At 37.9% G+C, this 27,867-nt stretch overlaps 1 long non-coding RNA gene across 1 annotated transcript; it reads left to right on the top strand.

The window, feature by feature from the left end:
* LOC132659313 (uncharacterized) lies at positions 1-27,674 on the top strand. Its single transcript, XR_009599604.1, has 3 exons — positions 1-290; positions 14,985-15,192; positions 24,784-27,674. It is a non-coding gene; the product is annotated as an uncharacterized LOC132659313 (long non-coding RNA).
* The last annotated feature ends 193 nt before the right edge of the window (positions 27,675-27,867 follow it).

Genomic DNA, 27,867 nt, shown 5'->3' with positions numbered 1-27,867 from the left:
ACTGAGAAGAGAGATTAGAGCATAAAGCAAAAGGATGCACTCAGCAGCTGGGCCTGAAGAAGGACAACAAAGTTTGCTAAGTCTTAGGAAGAAAACAGTCTGATGGAAAAGAGAGTAGCTAAGGAAAACCACTTTAGACAGGTTGATCAGAGAAGACCTCTCTGAGGAAGCAACATTGAGCTAAGTCCTCTATCACCCGAGTTAAGTTCTGTCTGATCCAGGACAAGAACAAAGGAGACAAGTACAAAGTTCTGGAGCTGAGAAAAAAGTGAAAGTCCAGTGAGTATGGGGTGAGTTGCATGAGATGAAATTAGAGATGGGATCATAGAGAGAAATTTGGATTTTATTCTAAAAGCTGCAGATTGCCACTGAATAAATTTGAGTATGTGAGGGTGTGGGGATGGGGATATGAGGGTGTGTATGTGTGACAAAAACCAGCTTTAGAGTTCTAAAAATTCACTGGTTGCTCTGTAGAAAATGTTTTATGGTGAACAAAAATGAAAGCAGAGAAATCATTTAAGCAGTTCTAGGTGTAAAGAGTTGTTATGCTTTAGATTACGGGGTGGCAGCAGAAATAGAGAGGAGAGTCTGGTTTCTATAAGATTTTCTGAGTTATCATAGGTTTTTATCCCTCTGAAGCTTTTAAAACTCACAAACAACAGAACAGTATAATTTTTAAAGATTTTTACAGAAGGTATCAGAAGCTTAGAACATCAAGGAAAGCAGATGTTATTTTACATAGTAGAATTCTGGACTAACTCATGAAAATTAAACGAAGGTGTCATATGGGAAAAATGCAAGGGATTTTGGTCTTTAAAAGCCATGAAATAAAATAAGTAAAACATTTTCATTCTTCAGAAATATTGTGTATGCATGTTTGTGATATTATCTGCTGCAATATTCCCTCAGTATCTTTTTTTACAGGCAAAAATCATTAACATGTTATCAATGTGTCCTCTAAAATAGGACACTGTCACTACTGTGCATACTACTTATTGCTTTAACACTGAGCTTGCTACCAAAGAAAACTGGAATCCTAATCACAATAATTCTGACCATTTAAAGCAATGGGCAAAGAATGTCACTCAAAATTGTGACCTCATTACTGGAGATTTTGCTCCCAAGTTCAAGGGAAGTTGGGGCTGTGTGGACTAATTTTAAATTAACAAGGAGGATGACAGGACATCTTTCTAGAGGTTTTAGATTGGCAGAGAAGAGGCAAAGGATGAAAGTTAACATTATTTAGCCCTATTTTAGAAGGTATATCAAACTCAGTTACTCAGGGCTGATTATACAGTCAAATAACCAGTGTCTTGGCTTCTCTCCTTTCTAAATTCTAAAATGAAAGCATTTCACTAGTCTTTAAAATCCTGGTCTGGACTTCATATTGATGTCTGAGTGCCCTTTCGGTTGAGATGAACAGAGCTCATTCTAGTCACTTGCATACATTAGGAACTTGTTTTAATGATACACAAAGGAATATCAAGAAGTTCCACCATGTTGCCAGGCTTTAAGAAGACAGGACTATCTTCAGGGTCCAAACATAGCTTTAGTGGGATGGCAGATTCCAAGAATATAATTCCAGCATGCACAATTAATTCCAAAAATGTACAAGTATTCCTGAGAAGCAGGTACCCTTGATTCTTACTTTAACATTCTGAAAATATGCCTTGTATATGCCTCCATTATGTTTACAAATATACCAACTACCAGTTGATTATTTCCTATATTTGGCTAAGATTTTGGAAAAAGAGAAAACTGGGCTGGTTAATCATCATTTTACATTTCTGGGCAGAATTTACGTTCAAGGACAAATCACAGATACTTAGGGTTAGGAATCTACTCGCCCAGTTATCCATGTTACCAGGCCTATGGTATAAAGCCCAAAAAGAACTACAGGAACTATTCCTTCAGTGAAGATTGTGGCCAAATGATGGTTACAAAACTGTGGCATATGTGAAAATAACCTAAAGACCTTAATTCAGATGTGAATTCCTACAGTCATCAACTTTCCTCTTTAGTAGTTTTGCCTGGGTACCCACCAGTCTTCCTTCCAGATAAGGGCAGCCCTTTTAGCTCAAATAAGAGAACTTACAATCAACTATAGGAAACAGCTGTATCTGTAGGTCAAAATAGTTTAATATCAACAGTCGCATATGGTTCAACATAACTAGAGGGTTAGAGGGTACTATCCGCCTTTATAAAATAGTTTCTTTTTTAGCTGTTCAGTTACCTCTGATTCATCTTAATTCTTAGTCTCCATTTGTGCTATAGTCCTATTACTTTGAATATTTCTCCTTATCACTGAAACTCTGTACATACACAAACACATAGATATAATCTTTCTACCCCTTTAATTTTTGAAAATGTAGCCCCACCCCCAAATTCTTTAAAGAATACACCTCCTGATTCTAAGCATTTATTATTATTCATCACAATGCATTTTTTGAATGTATGTACATTGCTTTATACAATCTTCCCTGGTGGCTCAGACGGTAAAGCGTCTGCCTACAATGCAGGAGGCCTGGGTTCAATCCCTGGGTCGGGAAGATCTCCTGGAGAAGGAAATGGCAACCCACTCCAGTATTCTTGCCTGGAAAATCCCATGGATGGAGGAACCTGGTTAGGCTACATTCCATGAGGTTGCAAAGAGTCGGACAGGACTGAGCGACTTCACTCACTTCGCTCACATTGCTTTACATGTTCTGCCTGAGACTTCAGTGATATTAGTGTGCATGCAGTCTGAGTTGCCATCATATTTTAAATCCTTTTTAAAGGCAGGAACTCATTTACTTCCACTTTTGCCACAGTCAATTCTCTTCACTTCTTGTTCTCAGAAGTGTGCCTGTTCTGGGTGACTCATTTTGAGGTTGGCTGAGGCTTCTTTGGAGAAGGAACTGGCAACCCACTCCAGTGTTCTTGCCTGGAGAATCACAGGGACTGGGGAGCCTGGTGGGCTGCCGTCTATGGGGTCGCACAGAGTTGGACATGACTGAAGCGACTTAGCAGCAGCAGCAGCAGCAGCAGCAGAGGCTTATCAGCACAGGTGGCTGTGACCTGCGCGCTAAGCGCGGGAGGCTACAACCAGAGCCCTGAGCATGCAGGCACGGCCAAGAGGAGCTACCCCACGTCTGAGATCAGGGGCAGGGGCCGAGAATGCCAGGCTGCGACGGCGCAGGAACAGCAGAGAGGAACTACCCAAGTCCGAGGTCAGGGGCAGCAGCCAGGAGGTGCTACCCCACGTCTGAGGTCAGGGGCCGCGGCCGGGAGGAGCAACCCCACGTCCAAGGAGCAGTGGCTGAGCAGGCGCAGGAAGGCCTAGAGGAGCCATCCCACGTTGAGGGTCAGGAAGGGTGGCCATGAGGAGATACCCCTCATCCAAGGTGAGGAGCAGTGGCTGCACTTTGCTGGAGCAGCCGTGAAGAGATACCCCACGTCCAAGGTAAGAGAAACCCAAGTAAGATGGTAGATGTTGCAAGAGGGCATCAGAGGGCAGACATGCTGAAACCATACTCACAGAAAACTAGTCAATCTAATCACACTAGGACCACAGACTTATCTAACTCAATGAAACTAAGCCATGCCCACAGGGCACCCCAAGATGGGCGGCTCATGGTGGAGAGGTCTGACAGAACGTGATCCACTGTAGAAGGGAATGGCAAACCATTTTGGTGTTCTTGCCTTGAGAACCCCATGAACAGTATGAAAAGGCAAAATGATAGGATACTGAAAGAGGAACTCCCCAGGTCAGTAGGTGCCCAATATGCTACTGGAGATCAGTGGAGAAATAACTCCAGAAAGAATGAAGGGATGGAGCCAAAGCAAAAACAATACCCAGCTATGGATGTGACTAGAGATATAAGCAAGGTCCAATGCTGTAAAGAGCAATACTGCATAGGAACCTGAAATGTCAGATCCATGAATCAAGGCAAATTGTAAGTGGTCAAACAGGAGATGGCAAGAGTGAACGTCGACATTCTAGGAATCCGAGAACTAAAATGGACTGGAATGGGTGAATTTAACTCAGATGACCATTATATCTACTACTGCGGGCAGGAATCCCTCAGAAGAAATGGAGTAGCCATCATGGTCAGCAAGAGAGTCTGAAATTCAGTACTTGGATGCAATCTCAAAAACAACAGAATGATCTCTGTTCATTTCCAAGGCAAACCATTCAATATCACGGTAATCCAAGTCTATGCCCCAAGCAGTACCACTGAAGAAGCTGAAGTTGAATAGTTCTATGAAGACCTACAAGACCTTTTAGAACTAACATCCAAAAAGATGTCTTTTTCATTCTAGGGGACTGGAATGCAAAAGTAGGAAGTCAAGAAACACCTGGATTAACAGGCAAATTTGGCCTTGGAATGAGGAATGAAGCAGGGCAAAGACTAATAGAATTCTAGCAAGAGAAACGCACTGGTCATAGCAAACACCCCCTTCCAATAACACAAGAGAAGACTCTACACATGGACATCACCAGATGGTCAACAGCGAAATCAGATGGTTTATATTCTTTGCAGCCAAAGATGGAGAAGCTCTATACAGTCAACAAAAACAAGACCAGGAGCCGACTATGGCTCAGATCATGAACTCCTTATTACCGAATTCAGATTCAAATTGAAGAAAGTAGGGAAAACCACTAGACCATTCAGGTTAGGCCTAAATCAAATCCCTTATGATTATACAGTGGAAGTGAGAAATAGATTAAAGGGCCTAGATCTGATAGATAGAGTGCCTGATGAACTATGGAATGAGGTTCATGATACTGTACAGGAGACAGGGATCAAGACCATCCCCATGGAAAAGAAATGCAAAAAAGCAAAATGGCTCTCTGGGGAGGCCTTACAAATAGCTGTGAAAAGCAAAGGAGAAAAGGAAAGAAATACGCATCTGAATGCAGAGTTCCAAAGAATAGCAAGAAGAGATAAGAAAGCCTTCTTCAGCGATCAATGCAAAGAAATAGAGGAAAACAACAGAATGGGAAAGACTAGAGATCTCTTCAAGAAAATTAGAGATACCAAGGGAACATTTCATGCAAAGATGGTCTCGATAAAGGACAGAAAACAGTATGGACATAACAGAAGCAGAAGATACTAAGAGGTGGCAAGAATACACAGAAGAACTGTACAAAAAAGATCTTCATGACCCAGATAATCATTATGGTGTGATCACTCATCTAGAGCCAGATATCCTGGAATGTGAAGTCAAGTGGGCCTTAGGAAGCATCACTACAAACAAAGCTAGTGGAGGTGATGGAATTCCAGTTGAGCTATTTCAAATCCTGAAAGATGATGCTGTGAAAGTGCTATACTCAATATGCCAGCAAATTTGGAAAACTCAGCAGTGGCCACAGGACTGGAAAAGTTCAGATTTCATTCCAATCCCAAAGAAAGGCAATGCCAAAGAATGATCAAACTAGCACACAACTGCACTCATCTCACATGCTAGTAAAGTAATGCTCAAAATTCTCCAAGCCAAGCTTCAGCAGTAAGTGAACCGTGAACTCCCTGATGTTCAAGCCGGTTTTAGAAAAGGCAGAGAAACCAGAGATCAAATTGCCAACATCCACTGGATCATGGAAAAAGCAAGAGAGTTCCAGAAAAACATATATTTCTGCCTTATTGACTATGCCAAAGCCTTTGACTGTGTGAATTACAATAAACTGTGGAAAATTCTTTGAGAGTTGGGAATACCAGACCGCCTGACCTGCCTCTTGAGAAATCTGTATGCAGGTCAGGAAGCAACAGTTAGAACTGGACATGGAACAACAGACTGGTTCCAAATAGAAAAAGGAGTACGTCAAGGCTGTATATTGTCACCCAGCTTGTTTAACGTCTATGCAGAGTACATCATGAGAAACGCTGGACTAGAAGAAACACAAGCTGGAATCAAGATTGCTGGGAGAAATATCAATAACCTCAGATATGCAGATGACACCACCCTTATGGCAGGAAGTGAAGAGGAACTAAAAAGCCTCTTGATGAAAGTGAAAGAGGAGAGTGGAAAAGTTGGCTTAAATCTCAACATACAGAAAACGAAGATCATGGCATCCAGTCCCATCACTTCATGGGAAATAGATGGGGAAACAGTGTCAGACTTTATTTTTTGGGGCTCCAAAATCACTGCAGATGGTGACTACAGCCATGAAATTAAAAGACGCTTACTCCTTGGAAGAAAAGTTATGACCAACCCAGATAGCATATTCAAAAGCAGAGACATTTCTTTGCCAGCTAAGGTCTGTGTAGTCAAGTCTATGGATGGAGAAGCCTGGTAGGCTATGATCCATGGAGTCTCAAAGAGTCGGACATGACTGAGTGTATCTAGTCTAGTTTATGGTTTTCCCTGTGGTCATGTATGGATGTGAGAGTTGGACTGTGAAGAAGGCTGAGCACCGAAGAATTGATGTGTTTGAACTGTGGTGTTGGAGAAGACTCTTGAGAGTTCCTTGGACTGCAAGGAGATCCAACCAGTCCATTCTAAAGGTGATCAGCCCTGGGATTTCTTTGGAAGGAATGATGCTAAAGCTGAAATTCCAGTACTTTGGCCACCTCATGTGAAGAGTTGACTCATTGGAAAAGACCCTGATGCTGGGAGGGATTGGGGGCAGGAGGAAAAGGGAACACGGAGGATGAGATGGCTGGATGGCATTACTGACTCGATGGACATGAGTCTGAGTGAACTCCAGGCGTGGGTGATGGACAGGGAGGCCTGGCATGCTGCGATTCACGGGGTCGCAAAGAGTCGGACATGACTGAGCGACTGAACTGAACTGAACCGAGGCTTCTCAGGTGATACAATAGTAAAGAATCTGCCTGCCAATGCAAGAGTCACAGGAGATTCAGGTTCAGTTCCTGGGTCTGAAAGAGCCCCTGGAGAAGGGGATGACTACCCACTCCAGCATTCTTGCCAGGAAAATTCCACGGACAGAGGAGCCCAGTGGGCTACAGTCTATGGGATCACAAAGAATGGGATACAACTGAGCATGCAGGCCAAGGCCTGAAAAATCAAAAAGCAATTGTATTTTCAGCATTATAAATGTATAATTTGTAAACATTTATATACTATCATATTTATTAGAAACTATTGTAAAAGATTTGGAGAGAGAAGAGATTGTAAAACTCATATCTATGTTTTCCTTATTGTATTTGATGATTTTATATCATTTTATAATGACACTGTAATGAGGATTAGCTATACTGGGAGATTTATTATTCATGATTAACCTTTCAAATATTATTTTAAAATCACTAGGATTTGGTAGATTGTGAAGCTTTCAGAACTTCACCAGTTTCAGATGATACAGGATTTCTCAATAATGTTTTATAACTTAAAAATACAATCAGACTGTGGTTTAACTGTGTAACTCTGAGAAGTAGAATGGATCTTTCCAGTATCTACCTGGAAATTACTGAAAATTTTCTAATAATATTTTCTAAAAATGTGTTCAGCTATTCCTGCATTATGATTTATGACTAAAGATTATATTATAGGCAATTTTGAGGATATTTTGAGCCCATGATAATTTCATTTCGCAGACTAGTGCTTAAGAAAAAATACACAGTTAAGTAAACTGTATCAATCTGATGGGAAAAAATATTTTTTCCAACATGAGATCATCTCTTTTTAAGAGGCGCTCAGCTTTCTTATTAAATTTTTAGACAAATAATGATGTTAATGCAAATATTTAAGAGCTCTCTAATCATTTGGCAAGAAGAGATTCCCACATGGAAACAAGCCATTGAAAATAGGCCATGCCTTCAGTTAACACTGTGTCATTTTCCCAAGCGCTCTTAATAAATATTATTTGTTGATAATGGTTTATGAAGTCAACAATATGGGTAGTTTTAAAAATACTGGAGATTCTTATTCGATGATTACGGAATGCTGCCTGCATCATTGTGAAGAACTGGCCATTAGTTCTGTGATTCCTCAATGCGTCATTCCCCTTCTTGACCTCAGTTTCTTTTTAACATTGTTGGCCTTGTTAGCATACTTAACCTTGAGTTTCAGGGACAATGAATAATACTGGAAGTGTATAACCAAGAGGTGAGAAGGGCCACTGTGTAAATGAAAGAATGTATGGTTTGTATATTATAGTACAAGTCAGACCAAGGCAAAGCAGTGGATTTAACAGAAGGCAGATTTCAGTTGGAGAGAGGAAAGGACCTTACAATAGTTCAAGATAATGAAGACCAAATTGCTTCTCCAAGCACATTCTCCCCTTACTGGTATATTTCAGGAAGAACTGTACTCTCGAGGATGGTACGAAAAGAAATCTTGAATTAGTAGGGAGTTTGCACCACTGGATGATTCCTAATGTCCCTTCTACAGAAGCACTTATAAATCTAGGAAAAGCTAGGCACAACAATGTACTTTATTGCTAAAAATATCTCCCAATAAACTTATTCAGTTCAGTTCAGTTCAGTTGCTCAGTCGTGTCCGACTCTTTGCCACCCCATGAATTGCAGCACGCCAGGCCTCCCTGCCCATCACCAACTCCCAGAGTTCACTCAGAGTCGCGTCCATCGAGTCAGTGATGCCATCCAGCCATCTCATCCTCTGTCATCCCCTTCTCCTCCTGCCCCCAATCCCTCCCAGCATCAGGGTCTTTTCCAATGAGTCAACTCTTCGCATGAGGTGGCCAAAGTACTGGAGTTTCAGCTTTAGCATCATTCCTTCCAAAGAAATCCCAGGGCTGGTATGTCTTTTCAAATTTTACCTTTAATCTTAAATTTATAAAATTGGCATAATCTTGGTATTTTTCTTTCATGCATAAAGTTAAAAGTATCCAAGTGTAACATTAGCCCCTTGAACTTGAGAAACAAATTAAAAGTTTTGGCTTTTGAGTCAGGAAGACCAAATTCTTAATTCCTATTCAGATTTCCAAAGTATTTAACTTCTGAGCTTTGGTTTCCTCATCAGGAAAGTGGGAATAAAATGGCTAATAATTGTATCCTGAAGGACATCACATGTTATGCTAGCAAAGATAAGACATTTTGGAGATACAGACACTTCTCTAAGACTTGCCATGATATACAGACTGGAAAGTCTTGAGTTTTCCATGTGATTAAAATTTCTGCTGATGTAAAACACAACATAAAGACACCAAGAAAAATAACATACCTTATAGATGGTCTTCCAATCTGCTTAAGAGCATTGCTAAAACCAAAATCTTCATCTTATCAATGTGGGCATTAGGTTAGGCACATAGTATGTGAGTATTCACAGCATGCCCATATTGTTTTTTCCTCTCACATATTTTTTTTCATGGTATTGTTTACTCTTATCTGTTATTGGTTTCTAAGCAAAAAAAAAAAAAAAGGGAGTTTCCTCCAAGAGGATAAATTAGCTTTTTTAAAGAAAACATGTCACTCAAGACATTCAAATAAATCTCCAGCATCTGAGAAACTCCTTAAGAATTGTGCTTTTATCCTTGACTTTGGGAATCAAATATCGTCAGAGATGCTGTAGAAATTGTGCTCTAGTAACAAACAAATCTAAAATCTACGAGATTTGAAATATGGCCCAGATTCTTTTAGGGCCAGGAATAAACAGACAACTTGGGCCTGTGGAAAGCCAGGTTTGTGCCAATTTTGACATCTGGATCTCCTTAGGTAGTTACACTGGGTTTCTGTCGCCTTTGGCGCTAGGCCCAATGCTAAAGCCATCCTTAGACACAGGAGCCACTTTAGAGTCAACCTTTGGAAACCAACTAAGGAAGGTCATTTCCTCAGGTGGAAAATATGAAGAAAATTTCAGAGGTGTGATTATGCATGCTTGACCCTTAAAAACAAATAGAATTATTTATATAGAAAGCCACTAGATATATTTATAAAATGTATTTTATGTGTTTTGAACAAGTTACACTTGGTCACTTGATATACTGACAGTAATAAGAGACACAGAATTTAGGGTCAAGTCAAAATTGACAATTGTTGAAGCCTAAAACCCATCATCTTATTAATCTATGCTATAATTACTGGTTTATCTTCTTTCCTTGCACCATGTTATCAAGTCCTCCTGTGGAGAGAAAATATCTTATTCCCTGAATCTGTCAAATATTCGAGATTTACAAGACACTTTGAGAATGTGCTAATATAACAAAAATAGCAATAAAAAATGAAAATTGGTAGGTAGCTGATACCCTTTAATGGTTCCACAAAAATAATTATAAGCAACTTTTAATTTTAAGCACAACTTTAATTATATTTCCTCATATAGAGCATACTGATAGTTTTATACTGATTTATTGGCTTATCAGTACTTATTATTGAATTTAACAAATAGCCAGGAAACCTGAATCTAAAGATAACTATTGCACAACCAAAAGGACCCCGGATTTGGAGACAAGAATCTGAGATCTGATCCCAATTTCCCTACCAAATTGGTGGATGACAATGGAAACTGATTTCAGCTCTCTGAGCCTCAGTTTCCATATTTGTAAACCAGAGAAAATCATTCTTTCCTTGTTAATCACATACAGTCACTGTGAGAATTGGATCATATAGTGGATGAGAAATCATGCTGAATGCCCCAACAAATCATTATCTCTATTTAGCCCTAGACTAGGAATCATTCTTTGCAATTAAAGCAAACCATTTTTTTCACAGTAGCTAGAATCATGTCATAGTATTTTTGAGAATGTTGACTTCAGCTATTAGAAAATAGCTACATTTATAGCATTGACTAATTGAAATAACACACACACACAAAATGTGTTAATGAAATTTTTCCATTTTCTCTCACCCTTAGGAGAAGTAAAATATTAGAAACTGTCATTGTCCTCACATCTCCACAACAAACATACTGTTTGAACTGAAACAGTGCTTTTTAAACAGCAAAAATAGAAATGATCTCTTAAATAAACTACTATTATGATCAATAATGGCTATGAAAATCTTTGACTGAAAAGCTAAGCAAGAACTTTATGATGGACAGATAAAACTGATAATCTGTTAAATATTCGAGATTTACAAGACACTTTGAGAATGTGCTAATATAACAAAAATAGCAATAAAAAATGAAAATTGGTAGGTAGCTGATACCCTTTAATGGTTCCACAAAAATAATTATAAGCAACTTTTAATTTTAAGCACAACTTTAATTATATTTCCTCATATAGAGTATTATCAGATAAAACTGATAATATTTAGATTGTATTCTAAATATTCCAAAAAGAGACATAATAGATGACATATGATTCCTGGTGCATTATCATGAAAAATAAACACCACTTTTATAGCTTCCTTGCAAAAATTCAATCCTGAGTCTGGTCAAATTGGGATAACAGATCATGTTAAACAACACCACAGAAATGCAGTCAGCAAAATCCAGTACATAGGAAATTCTTTAATAAATAAATAGCAATAGAATGAGAGGAAACTATTCATTTGAAATATCTTGTGTTCATTGTTCAGTCATGTCTCACTCTTTGTGACTCCATGAACTGTAGCCCACCAGTCGCCTCTGTCCATGGAATTTTCTGGGCAAGAATACTGGAGTGAGTTGCCATTTCATGAAACAAGTGCAATACTGGAAATGTATTTTGGTTCTGATCTGAACAAACAAAACGGAAAAAAAAAAAAAAAATATATATATATATATATACATGTGTGTATATATATATATATATATGAAAATAAGGGAAATTTGTACACTTATATTTAGCTATGCTAAGCATTATTTTAACTATTTTATATTTGATAATGCTCTATCTTATATAAAAGAGTTCTTATATTTTAAGGATACAGACTGCAATATTTATGGATGAAACAACAGGATGCTTGGAGCTTTCTTCAATATATTCCAATAACAACAGCAGAAGAGTGAGAATCTTACCCCATGCAGCAAGTAGAACTAGAATCAATGAAGTAATATACACAAGAATACATATATATATAATGCCGTCAATAATATAATTAGAGAGAATATACATAGGGTTGAATTTTCAATTATTGGATGTGTTCCTAAATATAGAGTAACACAAGAAACTAGAAATCTCTTCTAATGACACTAAGTAACAAATTCATTTTCCAAAGATGAGAGACTACATCAGTTCAGGTCACTTCAGTACCTCAGTAGTGTCCAACTCTTTGCGACCCCATGAATTGCAGCAAGCCAGGCTTCACTGCCCATTACCAACTGCTGGAGTTTACCCAAAACCATATCCATTGAGTCAGTGATGCATTCCAACAATCTCACCCTCTGTCGCCCCTTTCTCCTCCTGCCCTCAATCATTCCTAGCATCAGGGTCTTTTCAAATGAGTCAGCTCTTTGCATCAGGTGGCCAAAGTATTGGAGTTTCAGCTTCAACATCAGTCCTTCCAATGAACACCCAGGACTGATCTCCTTTAGGATGGACTGGTTGGATCTCCTTGCAGTCCAAGGGACTCTGAAGAGTCTTCTCCATCACCATACTTCAAAAGCATCAATTCTTCGGCGCGCAGCTTTCTTCACAGTCCAACTCTCACATACATACATGACCACAGGAAAAACCTTAGCCTTGACTAGATGGACCTTTGTTACAAAGTAATGTCTGCTGTTTAATATGCTATCTAGGTTGGTCATAACTTTCCTTCCAAGGAGTAAGCGTCTTTTAATTTCATGGCTGCAATCACCATCTGCAGTGATTTTGGAGCCCAAAACATAAAGTCAGCCACTGTTTCCCCATTTATTTGCCATGAAGTGATGGGACTGGATGCCATAATCTTAGTTTTCTGAATGTTGAGCTTTAAGCCAACTTTTTTACTCTCCTCTTTCACTTTCATCAAGAGGCTCTTTAGTTCTTCTTCACTTTCTGTCATAAGGGTGGTATCATCTTCATATCTGAGGTTATTGATATTTCTCCCAGCAATCTTGATTCTATCTGTGCTTCTTCCAGTCGAGCGTTTCTCATGATGTACTCTGCATATAAGTTAAATAAGCAGGGTGACAATATACAGCCTTGACGTACTCCTTTGCCTATTTGGAACCAGTCTGCTGTCCCATGTCCAGTTCTTTTTTTTTTTTTCCATGTCCAGTTCTAACTGTTGCTTCCTGACCTGCATACAGATTTCTCAAGAGGCAGGTCGGGTGGTCTGGTATTCCCATCTCTTTCAGAATTTTCCATAGTTTATTGTGATCCACACAGTCAAAGGCTTTGGCATAGTCAATAAAGCAGAAATAGATGTTTTCTGGAAATCTCTTGCTTTTCCATGATCCAGCGGATGTTGGCAATTTGATCTCTGGTTCCTCTGCCTTTTCTAAAACCAGCTTGAACATCTGGAACTTCACAGTTCACGTATTGCTGAAGCCTGGCTTGGAGAATCTTGTGCACTACTTTACTAGCATGTGAGACGAGTGCAATTGTGTGCTAGTTTGAGCATTCTTTGGCATTGCCTTTCTTTGGGATTGGAATGAAAGCTGACCTTTTCCAGTCCTGTGGCCACTGCTGAGTTTTCCAAATTTGCTGGTGTATTGAATGCAGCACTTTCACAGCATCATCTTTTAGGATCTGAAATAGCTCAACTGGAATTCCATCACCTCCACTAGCTTTGTTTGTAGTGATGCTTCCTAAGGCCCACTTGACTTCACATTCCAGGATGTCTGACTCTAGGTGAGGGATCACACCATCGTGATTATCTGGGTCGTGAAGATCTTTTTTGTACAGTTCCACTGTGTATTCTTGCCATCTCTTCTTAATATCTTCTGCTTCTCTTAGGTCCATACCATTTCTGTCCTTTATTGAGTCCATCTTTTGCATGAAATGTTCCCTTGGTATCTCTAATTTTCTTGAAGAGATCTCTAGTCTTTCCCATTCTATTGTTTTCCTCTATCTCTGCATTGATTGCTGAGGAAGGCTTTCTTATCTCTCATTGTTATTCTTAGAACTCTGCATTCAAATGGGTATATCTTTCTCTTTCTTCTTTGCTGTTCACTTCTCTTCTTTTCACAGCTATTTGTAAGGCCTCCTCAGACAGCCATTTTGCTTTTTTGCATTTCTTCTTCTTGGGATGGTCTTAATCCCTGTCTCCTCTACAATGTCATGAATCTCCGTCTATAGTTAATCAGGCACTCTCTCTATCAGATTTAGTCCCTTAAATCTATTTCTCACTACCATTGTATAGTCATAAGGGATTTGATTTAGGTCATACTTGAATGATCTAGTGGTTGTCCCCACTTTCTTCAATTTAAGTCTGAACTTGGCAATAAGGAGTTCATGATCTGAGCCATAGTCGGCTCCTGGTATTGTTTTTGCTGACTGTATAGAGCTTCTCCATCTTTGGCTGCAAAGAATATAATTAATCTGATTTCAGTGTTGACCATCTAGTGATGTCCATGTGTAAAGTCTTCTCTTGTATTGTTGGAAGGGGGTGTTTGCTATGACCAGTGCATTTCTCTTGTTAGAATTCTATTAGTCTTTGCCCTGCTTCATTTCGTATTCCAAGACCAAATTTGCCTGTTAATCCAGGTGTTTCTTGACTTCCTACTTTTGCATTCCAGTCCCCTATAATGAAAAGGACATCTTTTTTGGGTGTTAGTTCTAGAAGGTCTTGTAGGTCTTCATAGAACTATTCAACTTCAGCTTCTTCAGCCTTACTGGTCGGGGCATAGGCTTGGATTACCATGATATTGAAAGGTTTGCCTTTGAAACGAACAGAGATCATTCTGTTGTTTTTGAGATTGCATCCAAGTACTGCATTTCGGACTCTTTTGTTGACCATGATGGCTACTCCATTTCTTCTGAGGGATTCCTGCCCGCAGTAGTAGATATAATGGTCATCTGAGTTAAATTCACCCATTCCAGTCCATTTTAGTTCTCGGATTCCTAGAATGTCGACGTTCACTCTTGCCATCTCTTGTTTGACCACTTCCAGTTTGCCTTGATTCACGGACCTGACATTCCAGGTTCCTATGCAATATTGCTCTTTACAGCATCGAACCTTGCTTCTATCACCAGTCCCATCCACAACTGGGTGTTGTTTTTGATTCATTCTTTCTAGAGTAATTTCTCCACTGATCTCCAGTAGCATATTGGGCACCTACTGACCTGGCAGGAGTGGCGGCTGCCATGGTGCAGGAGTGGCCGAAAGGAGCTACTCCACGTCCAAGGTCAGGGGCGATGGTGAAGAGGAGCTACCCCATGTCCAAGGTAAAGAGCAGTGGCTACACTTTGCTGGAGCAGCCGTGAAGAGATACCTCACGTCCAAGGTAAGAGAAACCCAAGTAAAATGGCAGGCACTGAGAGAGGGCATCAGAGGGCAGATGTACTGAAACCACAATCACAGACAACTAGCCAATCTGATCACACAGACCACAGCCTTGTCTAACTCAATGAACCTAATCCATGCCATGTGGGGCTACCCAGGACGGACGGTCATAAAGGTCTGACAGAATGTGGTCCACTGGAGAAGGGAATGGCAAACCGCTTTAGTATTCTTGCCTTGAGAACCCCATGAACAGTATGAAAAGGCATAAAGATAGGACACTGAAAGATGAACTCCACAGGCTGGTAGGAGAGAGTACATAGTTCTTGGAATAAAACTCCACACCTGTTAGAATGGCTATCAACAAAAAGATAAGAGATAACAAATGCTGGTGAGGATGTGGGCAAAAGGGAACCCTTGTGCACTGTTGGTGGAGATATAAACTGGTTCAGTCATTATGGAAACTAATATGGAGGTGCCTCAAAATATTAAAAATAGAGCTAGCATTAAAAATAGATCCAACAATTCCACTTCTGGGTATATATCTGAAGGAAATGAAATTACTGTTCCGAAAACATATCTGCACCCCCATGTTCACTGCAGCATTATCTACAATATTCAAAACCTGGAAAAAATCTAAGTACCCACATATGGATAAAAGGATAAAGAAAATGCACCATACATATATATATATATATATACACACATATATGTATGGATACATACACACACAATGGAATATTCTTCAGCAATTAAAAAAGACACAAAGGAAAATCTGCCAATTGTAATAACATGGATGGACCTTGAGGGTATTATGCTAAGAGAAATAAGTCAAAGAAAGACAAATTACATATCTTCTCACTAACATGTGGAATCTAAAGAAAACTCATAAAAACAGATTTGAATGTAATCATATGAATTTTTAATATGTACTAATTTACATATTAATAATTGCTGTATTAATTTTTATACTTAAAAAGCTCAATCTATTTCCAATGGAAAAACATTTCAGAACTGAAATTATAGAGTTTTAAATGTCAAGGTGGTCAAGATCACAAATGCCAGATTTGGCTGACTGTCAAAAATTGTTCCTCTCTGTTAGAACTCTGCAGGTACTTGTGAGTGCATTGTTATTGCTACTAGAAAGTTTGGGGAATTAAAATAATTATTCTTAAAAAAAAAAAAAAGCTAATGTAGAGTTTCTACATTTTAGAACACTGAAAAGGAAAAAAAATATCTCCACAAGCTATCCATTCCTCATGTTAAGTGTTGCTGCTTAACTAACAGCAGTGAAGAGTGCTCTTAAATCTTCTACAGTAAAGTAGTCCTTTCCATGTTCTGGGAAACAATAAAAGTAATGATTTTCTTAACTGCTTTAAACACACACACACACATACACACACAGCTAATGAATGGCTATTTTAAAGTCAAAACATAAACACCAAATGCTAGGACTAGTCAATTTCTCAGGTGTATCTTGCAATCCATCTGTACCATATGTTAGAATCACTTAATATACCTTAGAAGTCGGACTAAATCCTTAGGGAACCATAGTTACTTTTTTCCTGGAACTTTCTGTTTATCAGAATATCACAATCAAAGAAAGAAATTTGTCCTCTATAGAACAGGTGATAATAGTCACCATAAGAAGTCATTCTGTAACATTCCACTCTTTGTCTTTGAGAATATTTCGATTTTCTTACATATCAGAAAGTAAAGTGTTCCTTTGGATTCTCATTTTCACCAGGCTCAAAAGACTTCAAGTAAATCTGTGACTTAAGTATAATTTATGAGCATAAAGACCACTCAGTTCTCAGAAACTTGTCTTAGGTTATCAGTCTTCTCAGTGCCAAATAGTGGTCAAAATGTATACAACCCAATATATTTCTCTACTTCAATGGAGTTACTTAATAACCCCATTTATTTCTTTTCTGCATTTCTTGCAAATCTGTCTTCTATTTCTACTAGAACAAGTTTTGCAGGTTTAAAGTCTAAAAGCTAAAATTCAAAAAAATAAAGAAAACCAAAAGCCATCTATTTTCATTATTCTGCAATAAAACTAACTGGATTAAATGCACATGACAAGAAAGTGTTACAGTAAAATTCCAAACTATAGTGTCAGGGGCATAAATTCTGAGTATACTTTGCAACCTTTATTCTTTTATTTATGTAATTACCTGAAAATATAAAATCTAGTACATTAATGCTGAACATTTTTTTTTTTGGTAGAGTCCAGCCAGTTACTAAGCAAAATGGTTAAATTCGTTAAAGATACACATCATGAGAAGGGAGAAAAGCTAATGCAGAGTTTTAAGACCAGTAAGCAAGCCCTCCATTATTACCACAGTATCTGGTGTGATCACAGGCATGACATTCAGAGACCTAGGTGGGCTTCTTTCTGAGCACAATATTTAAAACACAAAGCTTGATCTGAGTCAGCTAAGCTGACAAATAGCTTACAGAGGGTACATCTTTCAGTTTCTCAATGTTCAGTTACTGCAATGGAAGAAAAGTGCTGCTTCTATGAACTGAAACTGACATTAATTGTATGTGTCTGTATTTCATCTTCACTGGGGGAAAAAAGCCTGTCAGAATATAAGAATTCATGAAGAGGAAATGTTTGCTGTATTATTTCTTGGTAGCCTATTATACTTTCAGAATGTTATAAAGCAGACAAAAACGAGTCATTATCCAGAGATCACAGAGTAACAAAGGGGAACAAACCTTTCAGAAGTGCTAATATTTCAGAGGTTGTTTGTTACATGTAAATTGAGAATTATCCTCCAATTAAAAAAAAAAGTAATCTGAGTTTCACTTTCTTAAACCTTAGTATACTGTTAACTATAATAAGGGGGACTAGGGTAGAAGACTTATCTGTTAGAAAAAAAAAAAAGTAAATAAAAATGCCCTACATCTGAATCAGAGGAAAATAAGTTTACTTTTAACCTCTTCCCAGAAATGGATATTAAATTTGGGCAACCCTGTGTAGTGTTTCAGCCAGTATAGATTAATACTAGAAAAAGTAACAAAGCCTTGCTCTCTTCATATATGCAGAGAACATTTCCTTTGAAGAAGTGTGGATATACTGCACGTACCAAACTCAGAGACTTAAGGGATTAGAAGTGGCCTTAGAATTTATCTAGTTTCATCCCCTGCTTCAATTAACTATTGGCTTCATAGGTGGGACAATGGAGGCCCAGAGAGCATCCTGGACTAAGCCAAAGTCTTAAAGCTAGTGTGAAGGTGGTATTAAAACTGAACTATGACAATGTGTGTGTCCCCAGAGTTTCCTCTTTTAATGAGTACAACACACTGTTGCTGATATCTTGGTATTAAACTTGAAAACATTTTTTAAACTTCACTGTAAACTCAGTACATTCTTTCAAAATGTTCATATAACTTCCCACAGGTGCCCTTTTCTTATCTTTGGAACAGCACAAGAAACTTTAGATGCTGGAGAACACAGACACTATATCCATCAGCAGACAGTAAGGCAGAATTGTGTTCCTTCCTCCATATTATGAAAGTTATGTTCTTTCTACATTTATACAACATAGGTATAAATCCTGAACAGCTGAAATAATCACAATAAAGCTTTGCTGATTTTCTAAAATTGTGAGATGTCCCCCCAGTTCCACTCCAGTATTCTTGCCTGGAGAATCCCATGGACAGAGGAGCCTGGCAGGCTACAGTCCATGGGGTCACAAAGAGTCAGACATGACTGAGAAACTCACACACACATAGCATAATCATTTTCAGTGATAAGGAACAACATTGCTCCTAATCAAAATTCACAAAATGAAGGTAGAATTCACACCAAAGGAACATGTTTTGTAGATCTGGGATATATGGAATTTATTTTTTAAAGGGCAGTGACCTCACTGAAAATAAAACTGAACTAGACTTAATGTGTTTATGTAAAAATAGCAGATACATATTCAGGCTTAATCTATTGATGCTGAGATATACTGAGAACCTGGAGAAGATTATAGAAAAAAAAAAAAACATATATTGGGGCTACAAGAGAATTACAAGAGGTAGGGTTATTTGACCTGAAAAGGAATAAAATATGATTCTACATGGGCCTCAGCAACTACATGGAGGTCTCCATTATTGAGAGATCATACCTTTTTAAAGCTCTAAAGAAGATCAAAAACAAATAAAAGAGATTAGATTTGTTAATAGAATTGTTTAATGAGACCACGAAAAGACTAGAATTTTTGCTATATTAGTCCACATCCTCCAAGGAGCAAATATGACAAAATTAGATGTTCAAGACATTTATTGGGAAAAACACATATGAAAGATAAGGAGAAGCCCAAGCAGGAGTAGGTACGGTAAACTTGCAGGGCATGATGCAGGTCTGAGAGGTGGAAAAAGACAGAGGGAAGCAAGCAGAACTGAATAGGAAAAGCACAGTTCTGAGAAAGTGTGGGCCAGGCTAAGAGTCCCAGAAAAAGGACTGCCTTCATAGGAGGGCCTCATTTCCTAGAGAGCCTGATGCTAGTACTCCCCCATGCTTAGTCACTGGCTGGGAGAAGCCCAGGAAGAACGCGTCTTTAATCTGAACATTTAGGTAGATCAGAAGTTGTGACCACTGGAAAATGTCTACCAACTATGTTCCTAGTAGCAGCTTCTCCTGAGGGAAGAGCCAGTTCACCTGCATTGTCTCCACAGGGACTTAACAGATTACAGTCATCAGTAAAGTTATAATTATTTTAAATTTAAAATGCCAGGGATTGAGGAAGTGAAAACAATAACCATTGGTTAACCCTTTCATCACATTCACTTTTGTTTTCAACATTTGGCAATATGTTTAAACAAAAAGATATCAAATTAAACTGAATTATTCAATCTCAGTCTTATGTTTCATAAATTAAAAACATTTGGTTCATGTTTTGTTAAGTAAGCATTTCACAAGAGCTGGTAGATTGAATTAAAATAAATTTTAATTCTTTTTTGAAGGTAGATCACAGCATATTGCCTTTTATTCTTCTAGACTGATTTAAAGCAAATTGCTTTATGTGCTACAGCAATTTTAAATGTATTTAAAGTGTTTTTTTTTTAAATTAGAATTATATGCAATAGTCTAACAGTTTAAGTTTAAAGGAGGCAATTAGCTGGTTACAACTGAAACTACCATCCCCTATTTAAAATAATGAGGTCTGACAGTTATGGAATCTGAATTATTCATTGATAACTAGCTTTTCCTCATCTGCAAACCATGGCTAACATTAATAACAGAGGTGTAAGTGTGATAACCAAAGAGTCTGACATTAAGAACACACATGAAAAGTGCTAAATTCTTATTTAATTAAAAAGGATCACGATAGCAATATTTTCCTGAGAGAAAATCATTAGGCAAAATGTGTTTCCTCATATGCTTTATCTTTCCCTTTTCTGATGTAGATTTTGCATAGGGAAATAATTGTTTTTGATTGCATACAACAAAATAATTTCCTACCTATGCACTGTCAGTAACATATAAGGAAACATAAACATTTCTAATTGTTAAATATTGAAGACAATCATTTTAGAATTCTAGTTCTCTTGTAATCCCAAGAATCAAGTAAATTATATATTCCAACTTCCTAATTGAAAGAAAAAAGTAGACCGTAATAAATTACATGTAAAAAGGCAAATAACTCAATTGATGATCATTTAATCGAAGTGAATACTGTGATTACCATGAACCAATTTACTTATTGGCAGCGTAGTAAAAGACTCATGGAATAAATCAAGTTGTTGTTCCCCATAATTTTGCAACAAAGAAAGAAAACTTGCAAGAGGTCACTAAGCATAAATCCTTATTGTCCTTTACAGTCAAAGTGCTCTAACTAGAGGAACGACTACCCTTGTATGAATGTATGCCTGCGCAAAACTAAAAGGCATACCAACTGTTCCTTTGTACACTGAAAACAAGGTGTGCAAAAAAAATGTAAACAAGCAAAAGTATGAAACCTATCCCCTAGTTTCTTACCCTGCTGGCCCTATGTACCTCTCAACATTGGGACAAAATGAGAAATTCAATTTCTAATTTCCCCATGCTCATACTTAGGTTGTCTATAACCTACAATAATCAGGGTAACTATATGACCCACTAAACTGAGGATAGCACTGGTTTATGTCTGTTGTTTCACTGTAATTATTAAAAACATATATATAGTGATCCTGTTTATCTCCAAATTATCCTGATTTGGCCATCCTATTAATAATAGTAATAATCATCCCACTTATTGAGGACTTCCTATAAGGCAGGCCCTGAGCTTGGGGCATGTATTACTGTTATCTCCAACTGACATTTTAAGAAAATTGAACTTCGGTCAAGTAACTTGCCCAAAGTCACCCATTTAGGTTGAGTGTCATGATTTAGACTTTTGCCACCCTGCATAAAAATTAATGCTCTTATTCATTACAGTAGATTCCTGTTGCTCTTCAATTCATGAAAATTCATGCCATATTACAGAAATCTATAAAATGACAGACACACATACATCTTATATTGGAAAAGACTCTGATGCTGGGAAAGACAGAAGGCAAATAAGGGGGTGGCAGAGGATGAGATGCTTAGATAGCATCTACCATGAATTTGGACATGAATTTGAGCAAACTCCAGGAGACAGTGAAGAACAGGGAAGCCTGGCGTGCTGCAGTCCGTGGGCTTGCAAACAGTCGGACACAACTTGTTGACTGAACATCAACAAAATACATCTCATGTGTGCCCTGACATCAGAAAGCCAAAGAGTTTTATAAAGCATGAGTGGCAAAATAATTTCAGGCTGAGAAATTTACACAAAGAAAAATATACATCCATACAGATGAAGTAAGATAGCACAGCCAGCTAATAGTGCCAGAAAATTCCATATGTTTCAAGTTTTCTCCCTGGTATTCCTCAGCAGCACAACCTAGAGAAAGAATAAGTGACTCTTGTTGAGACTGGAGTGTCCCAGGAGTCCAAGTAAAGGATATCCCAAAACGGGCTTTCGGTTATGTCTCCGTTACTGGATTTACAGCTCAGTGCCTATGCATTTGTAACATAGTGGTCTTTTAGTAAGACTTTCAAAAGGAGGATTTGAAAAATGGCTTTTTTTATTAGTGCAGATATATATGCCATAACCTGATTTTTTTCCAGTACAGATGTCAGTGACAGTATACCTATCATGCTCTGCAGATTGCGTCATTGGTCAAGAAAGGAGAGAAACCCCAATATAATGATTAATAATCAATGTGTCTGGCCTTTAAGCCCACCCAGAGGAGAAATGAAACACTGATACAGAATCTCTCCCTGAAGGAAGAAAAACACTGAGGGTGGAAAAAGAGGGCAGGATGAGCTACCCTTAGAGGAATATAAATAGTGGAGCTGTCGAGTGTTGGGTTCTGCTTGGTTTGGTCTAAAATGTTGTAAGTGAATGATACATGAAGTTTACATCATAGTTTCTTTTTGTAATAAAACCATTAATATAAAATAAAGCAAGTAAAATATAAGAATATCATTTTAGCGGGCTTTTTTTTTTTTTTTTTTTGACAGCTGCCCTGATGTGTCCCTTTTTCTCCCAGCTGAGCAGCACAGCTTGATAACAGATAAAGGACTATTTGACCATTGTGTCTATTACTAATGATATCTGGGCAGGGAATTATTGCAGTTTATTCCCAGACTAGAGTCTAGTGAGACTATCTCTTTAAAAACACTAATCTGTATGCTCGCTGTTGCCCATCTCCTTAATTTTTAACTCTTTTCTCCTCTCTTTCCCTCTCTGTTTTCTCCTGCTGACTACATTTGTCCCCTAAAAGAAAATGTGGCAGAGGTATTTGAAACTCCAATATACAACTGCACTGATTATTTTATGCTAATGAATGAACTATCTAGCAATATAATATTTCACTTTTTGTGCCCTCCTGGTGGGAGCATAAGATAAATTCTGGAGTATCTTTAATTAACTAAAGGAAGCAGAAAGAAATCTCTGTGGATTAATAATATTTATGGCCCTAAAATGAATAAAATAACAGATGAGGGTGGGAGGGGGCAACTAAATGGTAGACAAATCTTAGAGTTAATTAAAACAAAACTCATGCTTATTTTGGCCTTTTTATCTGCATATGGTTCTCATGGCAGGGAACAATAAATAGAGAATTTTAAATGTTCTCATTCTTCCTCCAAGCCTAGTTAGTCTAAATATACCACCCTCCTACATGCCTCTTGCTCCCAAACTCCACCGCCATCCCACACACATATTCTATACATAACTACTCAGTCGTAGCCCTCACACCTTCTCACAAAACTCCAGACTTTGTTCACATTGATGGTGGCAAAGCTCCCCAGGCAGGGGCCTTCCCTCAATATCTGCTTGATTTGTAGATTGAAATGAATTACTCAAAATAAATGAAGCTGCGTGCATACTAACAGCCTAACTGCTTTGTTTCCAAGCATGGAGAGAGGCTATCATTGAAGATTCTTTAGAAAGAACAAAACTAATTCATAGAATTTGTTTGGCTCTAGTTATTTTCCCAAAAGTTATAGTGAGAACCACGCTATTATCAACAAAACTGGTTATCAGAAAAAAGAAAAAACTTAAAAAGATTGAACAGAATGCATGGATGACAACGGTCAAGTAATCCGAGGCTGATAAAAGAAGAAATAGGGAATGGGTCAAAGACACACAGATTGGATTGGCCTTGATATCTGGTCTGCAGTAGACACTCTAGTCTTGAAGACAAATGAACAGCATCTTCTTATTTTAACGATATAGGAAAGAAAAAGAAACAGACAAGTTTGGGATAAGACTTGTATCTCTTAATGGGATGGTAAATTAATTTCTATTTCATTCTCAATATTTTTGTATTTTAAAAATTTTATAGCAAGATAAATTACTGTCACAATGACTACTACTGCTAGCAGTATAAACACAGTAAAAGGATATATCAATATACAACATTGTTACCTAAGTAACAGGTTCAAGAAATATCTAAGCCCAGTGCCTAAAGAGAAACCTGGAGCCCCTTACTTGGAAATTAAAACAATGCCTTCTTTAAAAAGGAGTTTTGACATCTTCATAGTCTGCCGTAATAGTTTTTCCTATAGACTAGTTAAAATGCCACAATAATTGATATCCCTTCAGCGAAAAGCTAAATACATCTAGATCGTTTTCTAGGCTCAATATTAGAGGCAGGTCACTCTGACATCATCTTCAAATAACTATGATTCTTCTTGAGCCAAATCTCATATTTTCCACATTAGTTCTAGCTTCTACTGTACAGGGTGGAGTGTCAGTGAACCCATAGTTAAGCAGCTAGCACTTCTTGCTGCCAGGTTACACCAAAGACAAGTGGAAGTTTCAGGCTTAAATAATTGGTTCTCAAGTTTATAATAAGCATAGTTAGTATTAGTTGCTCAGTTGTGTCCCACTATTTGCAACCTCATGGACTGTAGCATGCCTCTGCCCAATGGAACTCTCCAGGCAAGAATACTGGACTGGGTTGCCATTCCCTTCTCCAGGGATCTTCTCGACCCAGGTCTCTTGCATTGCAGGCAGATTTCTTTATCATCTGAGCCACCAGGGAAGCCTGCTAATAAGCATGTCTTTCTTCATTTTACCAGGGGCCTATGATCTCCACTGGGGAAAGCTGGGGCTGCCAAGTAAGGCTATGCAAGTTGTGTACACAAGTACTGAGGCAAGGAGGAATATGCGGAACTGGAGTCCATCGGATCCCCCTCACCCCAACAACCTTTGTGCCCTGGCTTGAGACTACATCATTTGGAAGAAAGGTCTTTTAGTATTTCAACCACCTAGAATGAGTGCCATTTTGTAATTTATCCTCAGAGGGAAGCTTTTATAAATTCACAAAAAGGTGCTACATGTGCTAGCAGTGACCACGAGGGAAGCTCAGTTTACCAACCTCTTAGCTGTTCAGTTGCAAACATCCGCCAAGATTTTGAATCTTTGAACTCACTGATGCAACTTCCCTGACCTATGTCCCATGCCCTTTGGGCTCTATTTGGAGATAAAATCTGAAAAATAATTCTCACTAAATATTAATTGTTAATATCATAATGTGTTTGTCTTTCTAGAAAGCATTTGCACATTTTAACTGATGGCTCTGACTTGTTTCTAGAGTCACAGGAAACTATGACAGGAAGTCTACCTACTTAAGGGCAGAGCTGGTCCCTCCAGCTCTTCTTTGTACTTCAACGATATACTTTATACATTCTTTAAATTTGATCCAGGGTCTATGCACTCAAAAAATGTGGAGGTTGTACAAAATCATTGGCTCAAGATATAAAAAATGAAGAGGTCAATATCCGACTATATAGAAAGAGACTTTAAAAATATTTCAACTCAAATCCGGAACACTTATAACCTGTGTTACTTTAGTCATGTCACCTCACTTACTTGAACAGTATAGGATTATTTTGAAGGATAAATTAGACATTTAAGACAAAATAGCAGAAAAACAGCATGCACACAAATACAGTGTATAAAATTGGAAGCTGAAAAATTCATAGCTTTATGGATTTGGTACTACATATACTGCTAGCATACAAATAAGCCAAAGATGAGTTCATCAGATTGGGTAATTTTAATAGAAAAATGTAATCAATAACACAAGGGTAGTGACTTTTTAAATTAGTCTTTGAATTTATTCATAATACTACCGTGTTTGATGAAACAAACTGTGCTTACATAAAAATTAAAGAGTATGGGCATAGATGTGTTTGAAACATCACCAACCATACCAGACTTACCATGGCAAAATATTTCTTTAACATTAGAATTCCTTCTTGGCATCTCCCCTCATGGGACTTGTTCTTTCACTGGAATTACTCATTTTAATTGAGAATTATAAAACCACATAGGGGGTATCATCATGCTGAGATGAAAATGACTGAAGTTTTTATAGACTTCTTTTGTGTGGTAGCATGATGATGGCAAGCTCTAGCTTAATTTAAAAGATAAAACAGTTCTATTTCTTAAATATAGAAAACAGATGAAATAATGTTTGCTTTTCACAGCCCAGGTCTAAATAATTATATTCCTAATTTTCATCTTCCACTAAAACATTCACAGAATCTTTCATCAATAAAGTGTACCATTTCTTAACATTATTGTCACTGATTTTTACACTGTTTCTATTAACTTCAGGAAAACACACTCCCACTCATACTTCCTATGGGTGTCTTAATATCCTAAAATTTTCCATGAGTCCATAGTCAACCCTGCCCTATAAACAAAACATAAAGTCAGTGAAATGTGTAAAGGAAAATGTTAGTGGTATAACAAGATCAGTTTGTAACAAAATATTTAAACTCAGACTGGGAATTCCCTGGTGGCTCAGATGGTAAAGTATCTGCCTACAATGAGGGAGACCCAGGTTCAATCCCTGGGTTGGGAAGATCCCCTGGAGAAGGCAATGGCAACCCACTCCAGTACTTCTGCCTGCAAAATCACATGGACGGAGGAGCCTGGTAAGCTACAGTCCATGAGACTGCAAAGAGTCAGACATGACTGAGTGACTTCACTTTCATTCTATACAAAATAAAACATTAACAACTATATCTTAAAATTAATCCTGCACATAGCATGACTTTGCCCAAAATGAGACAGCAAAAGGAGCATTTTTTTAAAAATTACTAAGTATCAATACTAAGATTCTAGAATTGCATTTTTAAAATGTCTAACTGTAACATTAGAAAGAGCTATGGAAATGATGTGATTCATATGTTTTCCTCTTAAAGATAAGGAATCTGAGCTCCAAGGGTCTAAGTATTTTGCTCCAGGTCAAAAAAAAGATTAGAGTCTGAGCCAGAGGAGCCTGGTTTCCTGATTCCTATTTACAGAACACTGTGAAGCTATTGGATCCGGATTCTACTGGAGGAAGGCAAATGGAAGGACATGTTGATGGAAGCTGAAGTTAGAGAAGGACAAGGAAGAAGCCTTCAGGAAAGTAAGAAGGAGCAAGTGCATCTGCGCAGAAATCCATCTTCCCCAATTTCCTCACATGGACCTCTCTCAGTCTCCTTGCATTTGTTTTTCTAGTCTTTGTTCCTTTTTTAAATAAAATGCCTTCTTACGACTTTGGAAGAAGTCCCATTCACATTAATTTCTCATTTGTCAAATGGTCCATCTTCTTTAAAATCATTTCCAAAATGTTAGCTTTCATTGGAAACCTACTATCATAATAAAAATAACTGACATTTATTGAACAGTCGACCTGTGCTCCCAAGTGAAGAACAAAGATTGATGGCCACCTATAACTGTCACAACTCCTCCTGTCTCACAAGGCTGCGTATGTACCATGACTATATTCCACTTGGAATGCTTACCGTTCTACGAAGGGTGGAGGCTGCAGTTAGAGTCTGAGTTGAAGTCCTATCAAGACTCTGCATCTAATAGCCATGCTTCATTAAGCAATTTACTCTTTGCTTTAATTTCCTCATTTATGAAATGGGCTAATAGTATCTCATTGATTAAAGGAATTGATACTTATAAAGCATTTAGAACTTTTCTTTGTAAGCCTCTGGTAAGTTTAAATATTATTATTAGTTTATCTCTAGTTATTTAACTAAATTCTGCTTCTAGACAGGAAGCTCATTGAAAGCAAGGACCATGCGTGATTCACGTTGAGTGCTTTTCTCAAAATAGATCTTAATTTGAATGCAGTGCCTGTGATAGAGATACACGCT

This window comes from Ovis aries, chromosome 2 (genome assembly GCF_016772045.2).
Source record: "Ovis aries strain OAR_USU_Benz2616 breed Rambouillet chromosome 2, ARS-UI_Ramb_v3.0, whole genome shotgun sequence".
In the NCBI taxonomy this organism is placed as follows: domain Eukaryota; kingdom Metazoa; phylum Chordata; class Mammalia; order Artiodactyla; family Bovidae; genus Ovis; species Ovis aries.
The sequence above is the reverse complement of the archived record's forward strand: the minus strand, read 5'-3'. Positions and strand labels throughout refer to the sequence as shown.